At 38.1% G+C, this 14,857-nt stretch overlaps 1 protein-coding gene across 12 annotated transcripts in view; it reads right to left on the bottom strand.

The window, feature by feature from the left end:
- The window catches only part of LINGO2 (leucine rich repeat and Ig domain containing 2), a 1,237,500-nt gene that overhangs the window by 404,156 nt on the left and 818,487 nt on the right, over positions 1-14,857 (bottom strand). For 10 of the 12 annotated variants that reach the window (XM_067041380.1, XM_067041378.1, XM_067041375.1 and 7 more), the window contains one exon: positions 2,785-2,817. The exons of the other annotated variants lie outside the window; for them this stretch is intronic. The gene's annotated coding sequence lies outside the window, so the exon portion shown is untranslated. The remainder of the gene's footprint in view (positions 1-2,784; positions 2,818-14,857) is intronic. 12 annotated transcript variants of the gene reach the window in all.

Raw genomic sequence — 14,857 nt, 5'->3', positions numbered from 1 at the left:
TTCTTATTAACCATTGTACTTTTCACAGGATTAGAGATAATTGTTTTACCATTTACTGTGGATTCAGTCTGGAGACCATAATTACATGTCAACCCAGTGATGTTTCAGACCCTTATGGGTAAGAACACTTGCTATTGCAGAGCTGCACTATACCCCTTCATCCAGGTATGTTTATTAATTAGGTTTTGGATCCTGTTAACTCAGAGGCCAGGTTAAGAAATTTTAGTACTATCCTGCTTTACTTGGATTATGAAATACCTGGCAATTTCTATGACACTGAATTAGAAGTGCCATTTTTTCCCCATTGGATCAGATGGGGCTCTTTCCCTATAAAAAGTCGAAGTTTAACATGTTTACATACTTTCCAGAACATGTGTCAAAATAAATCCAAGGGCTTGTGTGGGAAGCTGGCAAATCTCCCTTCCTCCCCTTCCTTATGCCCCCAGTCTAGTGGACTCTGAAGTGTCTGTTGCCTCACCCAGAGAGGCTGAACAAAGTAGGATCTTTTCACTCAGACCCCTTTGCCTTTGGGCTCACCACAAGCTTCAGCACCAGGAGGCTGCTGTTGGATGCCCTTTGCATATTGGCGACCTGGGCTGGGGTCACTGACCAGTCTCAACAGAGGGAGGGATGTCTTTCCTCTTCTACTCTAACGTACACGGACGATACATACACAAAACACTCTGCAGATCTCACCAAGAGGAAGGGGCTCTAGTTGCGTCCCTTTATATTGCTCTTCTGCTCTGCCCTGCAGATTTCCTACCACTTTTATTGCCATGGAACAATGACTGCCAACCTTTCCTGACGGCTTACTCTCTCCCACCAATCTGCAGCAACCTCCCCTCCCTGTCAAGCCTCACATCACCATGAGCGAAGGCACCCTCTGCACACAAAGGCACAGACAATGCTAGTTTCCATCTGAGCAAGATTTGGAAGTTGACACCAAACCTCTCCTTCCAGTGACTTCCTCCTTGCTACTACTGATTCCCTTCTCCTCCCCCTCAGCAATCACTCAAATTGCTGACTTCCCTCACCTTAGTGATATTTATCAAAATCTTATATTTAGAAAAAAAGTAGATGCAGTTTGCTACAAGAAGATGGCATAATTTGATAGACAATCCCAGGCTATTTATACTTTCACATGCAACAAAATGTGGCCATATACTGAATACATCTCTGATGGTGAAAATGAAAGATCATGTCCCTGAGAGAAGTTTATTTCAGAGAAGTGAAGCTGTTGCCTGCCCCTAATAATAATGCTTTACAGTAACAGTAATAATAGCGAAGTAGTAATAATGGCAACTACCATTTACTGCGTTCTTACAATATGCCAATGTGATTTGTAAATACATCATCTCATTTATTCCCCAACAACCTTATGAAGCAAGTCGTCTCATTTCTTTCATTTTACAACTGAAGAAATCAGGGATTAGAGATGTTAACAAGCTGGCCCAACATACAAATGGGTAAACAGGATTCAAACTCAGGCACTCAGATTTTAGAGCCCAACTTCTCAACCACTACTCACTGCCTCCCAGTATGTATTATAATTACATAGACTGATGGCTGAGGTAACTTAGACTGCTTTAGATTAAATGAATCAAATTAGACTGGCAGATAGTCACTAGAGTCCCTTAACAATTATGACAGTTATGTTTCTGAAAACCTCTCTAGTAGCAGAATTTTCTGTTGAGGACCTCAAGACTTTATTTTTAAAAGATGCTTTATGGGAAATCAATGTTAGAAAGGAAAATGAGAAAGTCTTTTTTTAAGTAAGTGTAATAATGCTCATTAAAATAAAACAGTCCCCCAAATTAAAACAATATTTATCCATCTTAAGTTAGTATGAGCACTCTGCTATTAATTTCCATTTACTAACCATGCTCAGCAGAGAATTTTCAATCTTTGCTTCCCATGAAGTTTGCTTCAATCTACCACTGCCATTCTTATAAAGATCCATTTCATGTGTGTCTGGAATGCTCTGCTTGTTTAAAATGTATAGTGGTAACACGCTTGTTCTTGGTCAGAAAGTTTCAAGATTGCTTAAAAGGTATAGGGAAAGAAGACCTACAACTAGAATTTTGAGAAAAGATAACTGATATTATAGATTACAATACATTGCTTACTACTAAACTATGCGATAGTAATCTATATATAGTAATACATCTCACACAATAGTAAAAGACATTATATAGTTTACTATTATGTAGAGAGGAGTCATTTTCTCATTGTCACACTAATGGTTTCCTCTCGCCTCAATTATTTGGGAGTAGACACACCTGAGCATATATTAGCTGAGCAATGTGGTGGAAACACGGCTCATTTATCAGATACAGCAAGTTAAATTGAAGACCTGCGACAACAGGTGAAGGTTTTTTGTCAGAGATATCAAGGAGCATTGGAAAAATGCGTGGGACTGGGAATACGGCGAAGGTCAGCCAAACAAGGTATGAAGAGAGGAAAATTAGGTAACAGGGTCTTGCACACGACATGTATGTAATAAGTATTCATTGAAAATATATATGAACGGTAGATGGATGAAGTGGAAAAATACTGAATATTTACAATTTCACAGTTTTGTCAAGTATTGAATCAGATATTATATTTGATTGCTATATTGCATTTTGTAACAACCTATGTTGTATTTTTCCATCCATGAGTGAGGAAAATAAAAGCATAATGTCCTCTAATCGCTCTCTGCAAAAAGCTAAGGACATATTTTGCTCTGCTCTTTTCATCCTGTTTTATATTAACGAGAGGTTTTAAAACATGAAAAGTACCAACCTTGAAAGCTGCATTCTGTTTCGCTCATCTCACCTACAAAAATAAAAGACAGGAAAAAAAAAAAGGAAATTTAAGTGAAAGCCAATTAAGGCAACAGCAGTAAAAAGACCATTAAAAAAAAAAAAAAAACTTTTACCTTTTACCCTTGACAAAGGAGATACATTTAACTGTGAAGAGAGAAATACTCTGATAAAACTTTTTCTCTTCTTAAACTGTTTTTAAAATATTTTGTGTTTTTTTGTAAATATTTACGCACCCAACATAGGAGCACCTCAATACATAAGGCAAATACTAACAGCCTTAAAAGGGGAAATTGACAGTAACACAATTATAGTAAGGGACTTTAACACCCCACTTTCACCAATGGACAGATCATCCAAAATGAAAATAAATAAGGAAACACAAGCTTTAAATGATACATTACACAAGATGGACTTAATTGATATTTATAGGACATTCCATCCAAAAACAACAGAATATACATTTTTCTCAAGTGCCCATGGAACATTCTCCAGGATCGATCATATATTGGGTCACAAATCTAGCCTTGGCAAATTTAAGAAAACTGAAATCATATCAAGTATCTTTTCCGACCACAACGCTATGAGACTAGATATCAATTACAGGAAAAGATCTGTAAAAATACAAACACATGGAGGCTAAACAATACACTACTTAATAACGAAGTGATCACTGAAGAAATCAAAGAGGAAATCAAAAAATACTTAGAAACAAATGCCAACGGAGACACGACGAACCAAAACCTATGGGATACAGCAAAAGCAGTTCTAAGAGGCAAGTTTATACCAATACAATCATACCTTAAGAAACAGGAAACATCTCGAATAAACAACCTAACTTTGCACTTAAAGCAATTAGAGAAAGAAGAACAAAAAACCCCCAAATTTAGCAGAAGGAAAGAAATCATAAAGATCAGATCAGAAATAAATGAAAAAGAACTGAAGGAAACAATAGCAAAGATCAATAAAACTAAAAGCTGGTTCCTTGAGCAGATAAATAAAATTGATAAACCATTATCCAGACTCATCAAGAATAAAAGGGAGAAGACTCAAATCAATAGAATTAGAAATGAAAAAGGAGATGTAACAACTGACACTGCAGAAATACAAAAGATTATTAGAGATTACTATAAGCAACTGTATACCAATAAAATGGACAACCTGGAAGAAATGGACAATTTCTTAGAAATGCACAACCTGCCGAGACTGAACCAGGAAGAAATAGAAAATATGAACAGACCAATCACAAGCACTGAAATTGAAACTGTGATTAAAAATCTTCCAACAAACAAAAGGCCAGGACCAGATGGCTTCACAGGTGAATTTTATCAAACATTTAGAGAAGAGCTAACACCTATCCTTCTCAAACTCTTCCAAAAGATAGCAGAGGGAGGAACACTCCCAAACTCAGTCTATGAGGCCACCATCACCCTGATACCAAAACCAGACAAAGACATCACAAAGAAAGAAAACCACAGGCCAATATCACTGATGAACATAGATGCAAAAATCCTCAACAAAATACTAGCAAACAGAATCCAACAGCACATTAAAAGGATCATACACCATGATCAAGTGGGGTTTATTCCAGGAATGCAAGGATTCTTCAACATATGCAAATGAATCAACGTGATACACCATATCAGCAAACTGAAGGAGAAAAACCATATGATCATCTCAATAGATGCAGAGAAAGCTTTTGACAAAATTCAACACCCATTCATGATAAAAACCCTGCAGAAAGTAGGCATACAGGGAACTTTCCTCAACATAATAAAGGCCATATATGACAAACCCACAGCTAGCATTGTTCTCAATGGTGAAAAACTGAAACCATTTCCACTAAGATCAGAACAAGACAAGGTTGCCCACTCTCACCACTCTTATTCAACCTAGTTTTGGAAGTTCTAGCCACAGCAATCAGAGAAGAAAAAGAAATAAAAGGAATCCAAATAGGAAAAGAAGAAGTAAAGCTGTCACTGTTTGCAGATGACATGATACTATACATAGAGAATCCTAAGGATGCTACCAGAAAACTACTAGAGCCAATCAATGAATTTGGTAAAGTTGCAGGATACAAAATTAATGCACAGAAATCTCTGGCATTCTTATACACTAATGATGAAAAATCTGAGAGTGAAATTAAGAAAACACTCCCATTTACCATTGCAACAAAAAGAATAAAATATCTAGGAATAAACCTACCTAAGGAGACAAAAGACTTGTATGCAGAAAACTATAAGACACTGATGAAAGAAATTAAAGATGATACAAATAGGTGGAGAAATATACCATGTTCTTGGGTTGGAAGAATCAACATTGTGAAAATGACTCTATTACGCAAAGCAATCTACAGATTCAATGCAATCCCTATCAAATTACCACTGGCATTTTTTACAGAATTAGAACAAAAAATTTCACAATTTGTATGGAAACACAAAAGACCCCGAATAGCCAAAGCAATCTTGAGAACGAAAAATGAAGCAGGAGGAATCAGGCTCCCTGACTTCAGACTATACTACAAGGCTACAGTAATCAAGACAGTATGGTACTGGCACAAAAACAGAAATATAGATCAATGGAACAGGATAGAAAGCCCAGAGATAAACAAACATACATATGGTCACCTTATCTTTGATAAAGGAGGGAAGAATATACAGTGGAGAAAAGACAGCCTCTTCAAAAAGTGGTGCTGGGAAAACTGGAGAGCCACATGTAAAAGTATGAAATTAGGACACTCCGTAACACCACACACAAAAATAAACTCAAAATGGGTTAAAGACCTAAATGTAAGGCCAGACACTATCAAACTCTTAGAGGAAAACATAGGCAGAACACTCTATGACATAAATCACAGCAAGATCCTTTTTGACCCACCTCCTAGAGAAATGGACATAAAAACAAAAATAAACAAATGGGACCTAATGAAACTTAAAAGCTTTTGCACAGAAAAGGATACCATATACAAGACCAAAAGACAACCCTCAGAATGGGAGAAAATATTTGCAAATGAAGCAACTGACAAAGGATTAATATCCAAAATTTATAAACAACTCATGCAGCTCAATAACAAAACAACAAACAACCCAATCCAAAAATGGGCAGAAGAACTAAATAGACATTTCTCCAAAGAAGATATACAGATTGCTAACAAACACATGAAAGAATGCTCAACATCATTAATCATTAGAGAAATGCAAATCAAAACTACTATGAGATATCATCTCACACCGGTCAGATTGGCCATCAAAAACTCTAGAAACAATAAATGCTGGAGAGGGTGTTGAGAAAAGGGAACACTCTTGCACTGCTGGTGGGAATGTAAATTGATACAGCTACTATGGAGAACAGTATGGAGGTTCCTTAAAAAACTACAAATAGAACTACCATACGACCCAGCAATCCCACTACTGGGCATATACCCTGAGAAAACCATAATTCAAAAAGAGTCATGTACCAAAATGTTCATTGCAGCTCTATTTACGATAGAAAGGACATGGAAGCAACCTAAGTGTCCATCAACAGATGAATGGATAAAGAAGATGTGGCACATATATACAATGGAATATTACTCAGCCATAAAAAGAAATGAAACTGAGTTATTTGTAATGAGGTGGATAGACCTGGAGTCTGTCATACAGAGTGAAGTAAGTCAGAAGGAGGAAAACAAATACCGTATGCTAACACATATATATGGACTCTAAGGGAAAAAAATGTCATGAAGAGATTAGTGGTAGGATGGGAATAAAACACAGACCTACTGGAGCATGGACTTGAGGATATGGGGAGGGGGAAGGGTAAGCTGTGACGAAGTGAGATAGTGGCAGGGACATTTATACATTATCAAGTGTAAATTAGATAGCTAGTGGTAAGCTGCAGCATAGCACAGGGAGATCACCTCTGTGCTTTGTGACCACCTAGAGGGGTGGGACAGGGAGGGTGGGAGAGAGGGTGATGCAAAAGGGAAGAGATATGGGAACATATGTATATTTATAACTCATTCACTTTGTTGTAAAGGAACAACTAACACACTATTGTAAAACAGTTATACTCCAATAAAGATGTTTAAAAAAACAAAAAAAACACTTTTACCTTTTACCCTTGACAAAGGAGATACATTTAACTGTGAAGAGCGAAATACTCTGATAAAACTTTTTCTCTTCTTAAACTGTTTTTAAGATATTTTGTGCTTTTTCTATTTTGTGAGTTTGCTTTTTAAAAAATGTCTTGGGGGCACAGCAATTATGAATGACAATGAGGAAAGATACAGGGAGGATGTTTAATAAAAATGATAAAACTAAATTAGATATAAGGAAAAAATACACAGGCAGAACTTAATCAACCCATGGAAATTCGCCATCATGATAAGATTGTTCGATAAATCCAGACAAGAGTATTTTAAGAGACTATTACAATGTATTCTCAGGTTTTGAATTTTTACTCTTGAATGCTGATTAGAACACAGGCTCTTGCTTCTTCTCTCTCCTCACTCCCCCCGATAATCTGTTCTCCCTTATGGACCAAGTGATTATTGTGTTGTTTATAATAACTGTTCTACATTCCTTATGGAAATTGTAATTATGATGCTGAATATTCAAACTGCAAGCCACTTTTCTCAGGGAAATTGTAATTATGATAATGCAGTATTTACCCAACCAATGTTTTCTAGTCATTGTTCTCTTTGAGGAATGAGGAGGTGAGAGAAAAACACTGAAATAAAATATCCTGTTGGGATCTCAGATATGTATTCTGGTAATTAATATTTTTATCACAATTTTATTAAGGTTCAGAAATATTGAAGAATTTACCTAATATGACACAGCTAGTAAATCAAGAACACCCCAAAATAAACACAAAATTATACTATTTAGAAAAAAGAAACAAAATTCCAGGTCAGTCACTGAAAAATCTAGTTATGTGAGCCCCTAGGTAGATGGGAAGTGGATCTCTACTAGCTCTTCTTATCTATCTGCCTTATTTCCACTTTGCCAGATCTCTACAACCAGTGCCCCAAACAAAGATGGGGGGCCTATCCTTTCTTCCTTAGGAGTTCAGCAGTGATTGTTTAGGATTTTTTCAATATTAGGAAGCAATGATTGAGGACCTACCATATACAGTACTTTATATATATTTTTAATAGCCTGTAACACTCCAAGACAAGTATTTTTACTTCAATTTTACAAATAAGGAAAACGAGTTACACCTGAAGTGATTAATTTGCCCAAATTTTCCAGTTGCTCTCTGTTCTTTTAACTTGCAAAATTGACTAGTCAATCAAAAAGAAATGAAGATTAAACAGAACCTCAGAAATTAAGGGCAAATAAAACAGGAAATTTAAAAAGAAATAATAATAAATATATAAATTAGTGATTTTTTTTAGTAGACTACATTCTAGTCACTGGCTTACCACCATCTTATGCAGCTTGAGTACTTCCAGGATCTAGTGTGGTCCTTCTCTCAGCTTTACTATGCTTCTGATCCCTGCCCAAGAAGTTCCATTCTCCTCCTATATTTCTTTTTTAAGCCTTAGAATAACCTTCCCTTTGTTCTTTCAGTAGAGCACATCTATTTCATACAGGCCACATAATATCAATATATATTTCTGTTTCCCCACACATGGAAAGGCTGATGAGCTGCCCACCCAGATAGTAACAGAGATCAATGCTGAGCCTCAATTAAAGCATGATCCTTGGGGAGACCAACCAGCCACTTGATGGAAAGCTGATTATGACATTGGACCTCTTCCACCTCAGGAGTAGTGATTCATTTTGACTAGAACTAAAACCAATTCTAAATAAGGGTTTGCTTATCTGCCTGTAGGGCCTTGTTCAGCACCATGGTCCAAGGACCTAGAGAGTATCTGATCCATCAGTATATGATACCACATAATATTACCTTAGACCAAAATATTTTGGATGTCAGCAATAGATATATAATCATGGGATCCACTCATCCCGATACATACTGCATGAGCCAGAAGCTGCTGACCTGACAGACACATGGAACAGCGTTTGGAGGTGTGGCTGAAGCACCAGCTTGGAGATGACATGCTGCAAGGATGGGTGCCATTTAAAGGATGTGGGAAACACACTAAATCAATGGCCATTCTTTGGTACTGCATCCCTAATAGATAGAATACATAGTCTCAAGACCAAGGGGAGGAAGCAGAAGTGGTTGAAACTGGCATCGCTTCCAGTGCCCTAAGTGGGGAATTTGTGCTTTCTGTCCCACAGATGTAGGCTCTGTGAATCTAGACATCCTGGTTTTCAGAAGAAGGATGCTTCCATGAGTGGACACAGTAGGAGTCTCATTGAACTTTAGGATACACCTTACATCCAATCACATTGGGTTCCTTGTGCCAGGAGACTAGCAGAAAGGAGTAATCATACTATCAGGGAAAACTGATGATCAGGAGAAGGTACTGCTGGACAACGTGGGCAGGGAAGAATTTCTAGTATCCAGGTGATTCATAGGGGATTTCTTGGTATTTCCTTGTTTTTGATAATAAATAGACAAGTGCAGTAGCCATGGCCTAAGAAGGGAATGGTGAGTAGGGGTTCAGACCCTTTAGTAATGGCCTGTTCCACCCCCAAGGTAAGCCATGTAGACCAGTAGAGGTGCTGGCTAAGGATGAGGGAATTCTAAAACATGTGGGAGAAGAGAGAAAACAATGGGAGGACAATAGGTATCAGCTGTGGCCTTGAGACTAGCTGCACTGGCAGGGGCTGTAGTTCTAACCTTCCTCTTGGAGGCTCTGCCAGAAAAGGTGACTTACTAGAATCCTGAAGAAGCTGTTCCAAGATGCAATAAACTTATTACATGAAGCATGAAGAGCCAAGTGTCACAGGAATGAACATGGTAGATGCTGCAGGACATCAGCCAGATCCTCCTTCAGGACAAGGCCCTCATCCCCCAGCTGCCTGAAGTGTTGGCTCCTGGTGGCTCACAGCTGACTCTTTCTCTGGGAATTTTCCTCCTTCCACCAAAGGTAACTGCTTTACCCGAGATAATTCACCTTCCCACAGGCAGCTCACATCCAATGACTGATCAATAGATGGGTACAAAGACCAGGCCCCCCTTTCTCTATTTGGGACACCTATAACAATATTGAGCCCAAGCACACTGCTCAACAAACTTCCTGCATCAAAAGCTCCATCGCAGGGGATTCCCTGGTGGCTCAGTGATTGAATCCGCCTGCCGATGCAGGGGACGCGGGTTCGTGCCCTGGTCCGGGAAGATCCCACATGCCGCGGAGCGGCTGGGCCCGTGAGCCATGGCCGCTGAGCCTGCACGTCTGGAGCCTGTGCTCTGCAACGGGAGAGGCCACAGCAGTGAGAGGCCCGCGTACCGCAAAAAAAAAAAAAAAAAAAAAAAAAAAAAAAAAAAAGCTCCATCTCAGAGTCTGTCAAGTCAAATCTTTATGTCAAAGATTCTTGACGTAAAGCAAGAATCTAAAATTCAGAAGCCATGGAGATGAGAACTGAACAGAGATATGACTGGCTCTAAAGTCCATATCCTATTCATTATATCTTCCCATCTCCCATAAAGAAGGTTTACTCTAATTTTCAACATATTTTTGTCTAGACAGTAAACACAGTTGATAATGATATGTTTAAGCCTGTTAAGTCAGAAAGCATTCTTCAGTGTTACCCAATACCTATAATTATACTGCCATTGGAACATTAAACTAATATATTTGTACCCCTTGAATTCCAGATGGAGATAAATTAGTAGATACAGAAATATATATATATTTACTAATTTATAACATTATATTAAAATATATATGCACATATATATGCATATATATATGTATATATTCTATAAAATATAAGTCAAGACTAATTTGGTTAGTTTGACCAAAATTCCTAATTATGCTAGCCTATTTTCAAAGAACAGTATACTTTTTTTTTTTTTTTTTTTTGCGGGTCTCTCACTGTTGCGGCCCCTCCCACTGCGGAGCACAGGCTCCGGATGCCCAGGCCCAGCGGCCATGGCCCACGGGCCCAGCCGCCCAGCGGCACGTGGGATCCTCCCGGACCGGGGCACGAACCCGCGTCCCCCGCACCGGCAAGAGGACCCCCAACCACTGCGCCACCAGGGAAGCCCAGAACAGTATACTTTTAATCACGCCATTTTCTAGGAAAAAATTCAAAACAGCTCTGTTTCAGAAAACTTAAAGGATTAGTTACAGAACAAAGGCTTACATTTTCTACCATAAATGTAAGGATTTTATCAGCCATGAAATGTAGTCAGAACAATTTACGGTCCAGTAAAATATTACTTCAGGCAAGCTTTACAATCAGAATGCAGAAGTTACCTAATTCTATGTAATTTTGAGAGGATGCAGTTAGGACTTTACAACCAGCGAATGGTTCAACTCAGTGATCATCATCTCTGCAGTCTCTTGTCTGGAAATCATTATATCTCTTAAAACTGTTCCTGAAGAAATTCCACATCACTTATTCTTAATTCTGGGTGACATCATTACACTCTTCTATTTAAACATACTTGGCATGATTGGTTTACTCATGTTATTCCACAGCAATACTGCAGTAAGTGCTTAGCGTGATAAATAAACACAAGACAAAATCAGGTAAACTGAGACAAGAAAATTCCAAGAAACGTACCTAACCTGCCACAGTGAGGCAGGAAATAGTTGCTATACCTTGAGGAAGAGTCTCTGGAGCCTGGCATAGTAACCAGCATGTGGTAAAAAACTGATAAATATCTTGGCATGAATAATTGAGTACATATGTGGAAAGATGAAATGAGCGAGAGAACTGGATGGGACAAAGATCACAATTAACTGAGTGATGAACTAAAGGTAACACAATGCATTTGATGAGGATCATTATAGGTGTTTTATTATTTATAAACTAGTCCTTAATATCATTTTTTAAATAAATAAGAAAGCAATATAATAAAAAATATGAGATTCTGTACTCAGTCCCCATCCCCTCTCCTACTTAATATAGAATGGTTTAGATAACACTACTTAATATAGAATGGTTTAGATAAGAGTATAGAGCTGAAGTATGAGTTCTGAATCAACAGGCAATGTGATGTGTCTCCCCCATACACTAATACCATGGCAAGCTTTATTATTACACCTGTAGCATATAGAGGAAGGTAGGAAATGAGCCTGCATTACTTTCCCATTCTCATTTCAATATGGAATATTGCTTTTTGTTTTGGATACCATATTTTATGAGATCCACAAACAAATGGAACACAATATGGGCGAAAGGCTAAGTTAGTGAAGAAAATCAAAATAATATACGAAATGGCTGAAAGAATTGAACATGATCAGCGGAAGCATGCGAGTTGCTTTGGAACATCTGAATAAGCATCAAAAAATGTTAGCTAGAGATATTTTAAGTATTGATAACATGAGGAAGAACATTAAAAACTGTCAAGATGGTTTGTGCCTTAAGACAAAAGTTAGCAAATTACAGTCTGCCAAATCTGGCCACCAAGTCTATGCTCTTTATTTACACATTGTTTATGTCTGTTTTACTGCTACGGTAGCAGAGTTAAGTAGTTGTGACAGAGACCACACAGCTCACCAAGCCACATGTATTTATTACATGACCACTTACAGAAAAAGTCTGCTGACACCTTCCTCAAGAGATAGTCATTCATTCATTTATTCATTCATTTAGAAAATATGTTTCAAGCAAATATAATGTTTCTAAAATGTACCAGACACTGACAATATACAGGTAGGACACAGTCTTAGCCCTGGTACCAATTTCCCTGTCACCAGACAGAAATTAGGTGACCATTAACAAAGCATCTTTTGGAAGGGAGCAAATTATGAAACAAATTATTGGACTCAATGACTTCAAAGGTTTCTTTCAACCGTAAGATTCTTTTAAAAAGGAATACTCTTGGAGGAAAAGGCCTTGAAAAACTGGTAAATGGAAACAGATGAAGAAATAGGGGGTTGGGGTTATGGTGAAAAGTCAAGGTGAGTTATGAGAGGATAAAGAACAGTCAAGTTGGATAAGTATATGGGGTAGGAGTGAGGAAGTACAGAGGAAATATCTGGACAGACTAAAACCACTAAATTGTGAAGGGTATTCTATGTCAGACTTAAAATTTTTTACCTTATTTCAGACAACAGGAAGTTATGAAGTCTTTTTGAAAAGGGGTAGTATAAACAAAGTGAAATTCTGGAAAGATCAATTTGGCAGAGATATGTAGGATGGATTGGAGATGAAAGACAGGAGAGCAGTACAGGCTCAAAATAAGCACGAAATACTAAGAATTGGGTGGGAAGAGAGAAGCAGGAGTGAATGTGTGTTTCACATGAATGAGGCATGTTGGCTCCAGAGCAACTCAGGCTCATGTGAAAAAATAGGGAGCGGGGGCTAGGTGTGACTAGGGTTCTGACCCTGGATGTGTATTATTTCTTTCTCAGAGCCAGAGGCTTCCTCTATACATGGCCCAAAGGAACATGGTAAACTCCATCCTGATTTTAATCAATACCCAAGAAAGCCCAGCATTGGTGGGTAGAAAATGATGTCGTTTAGAACAGGATCACTGAGTGATGATGGTAATATAGAATGGTGTTTGGACTTTCAGAGAGGAGGCCATCAACTTTTGGGGGGTCCTAGTTAATGAACAACTGTGAAGTGGATTGTAGCAAGTCTGGGAGGAAACTGCAGAGCAAAAACAACAAAAAAACACAAAAAACCACAAAAACTCAAACCCAAACCCACCCACCCCCAAAAAAAAAAACAACTAGAAATTCAATTGTAGAGTTTTGATTAACATGGTAGAAATAAGGAAAAGATGTGAGTCTGTGAGTATTTGTGTGCCAAAGGCAGCAAGAATAATTCCAGGCCCCACTGGTTGCTGAGTTTGAGGCTGTTGATATGCTATGTAGCCTGGAGCTGGGTGTGGCTCTGCTTGTAGGTAGCAGATCTCAGGGAATAATTATAACTATGTTTGTGTGGAATTTAAATGTGTCCTTTCCAATTTGGGCTTGAGAGTACATGCGTATATATCAAATGTACAAGACCATACTTAACGTCGGAATGGACATCATTAAGAAGAAAAGAAGGCAATGATCTTTTCAAAGAAGGTCAGCTATTTTAAAGGTCCTCATTAGTCTATAGCCATGGCTTTAAAAGGAAATTGTTACCCTCTGCCCAGAGTCCACCCAATTGTCCACCCACTCATTAGATATCTCTTTGTAAAACAATTGCATCAATAAATTATATATTAAATGAGCTCAGCTAACTACCTACAACACATTGTAGACCATTAATAGGTGTTCATTTATATTAAGGACAGAAATAATATCCATAGGGAGAGTGAGCTGAAAGCTAAGTAAACACATTTTATATTTCCTTTGCTGTACATCAGCAGTATTCGGAGCAAAGCCCTGAATCTCCCAGGGCTCATTCATGTGCAATCTGCAGCTCCTCAATACCTGAAATCCTCATATAGGCATAGTATAATTAAGTTCTACAAGCCACACTGCACATTTCAGTGGAAAGCACTGAAGTGTGGTGGTTAAGAACACTTGCTCTGCTTGTAGACAGCTTTGACATGACACTTCAACTTGGTGTGTGATCTTTGACAAGTTAGTTGACTCCTATGCTTCATGTTCTTGGTCTGTAAAATGGGGGTGGTAATAAAATAGCATCTACCTCACTGAGCTAATGTAAGGATTAAATGAGAAACTGCAATTAAAGTGCTTGATAACTTGGAATTGCCAAATAAATACTATCATGGTTTTTTTCACACATTTTTCCAAACGGGACTTGTGGAGATTTATAACATACATGACAATTAGAACAAAAAGGACCCCCCCATCCCCCAACCAAAAAAAAGGCCTATGGTGCACTCCAGGCTCTTTGTGGGTGGCCTCCTTTCACCTTACACACAGCACTCACCCTTTTCATTTCTAAAGTTGAAGTACTATAGGTCTCCAATCTTTTCTGTACATAAGATCTCAGATTTCTGGGATTCCTCTTATCTTTATATATAGCTCCTTCTCTACCTGGAATGCTTTCTCTTCCCTTCCTTAATCTCCCAAA

The sequence above is a fragment of the Kogia breviceps genome, chromosome 8 (assembly GCF_026419965.1).
Source record: "Kogia breviceps isolate mKogBre1 chromosome 8, mKogBre1 haplotype 1, whole genome shotgun sequence".
In the NCBI taxonomy this organism is placed as follows: Eukaryota; Metazoa; Chordata; class Mammalia; order Artiodactyla; family Physeteridae; genus Kogia; species Kogia breviceps.
Note: the sequence above shows the minus strand (reverse complement) of the source record. Positions and strands in the feature narration are given on the sequence as shown.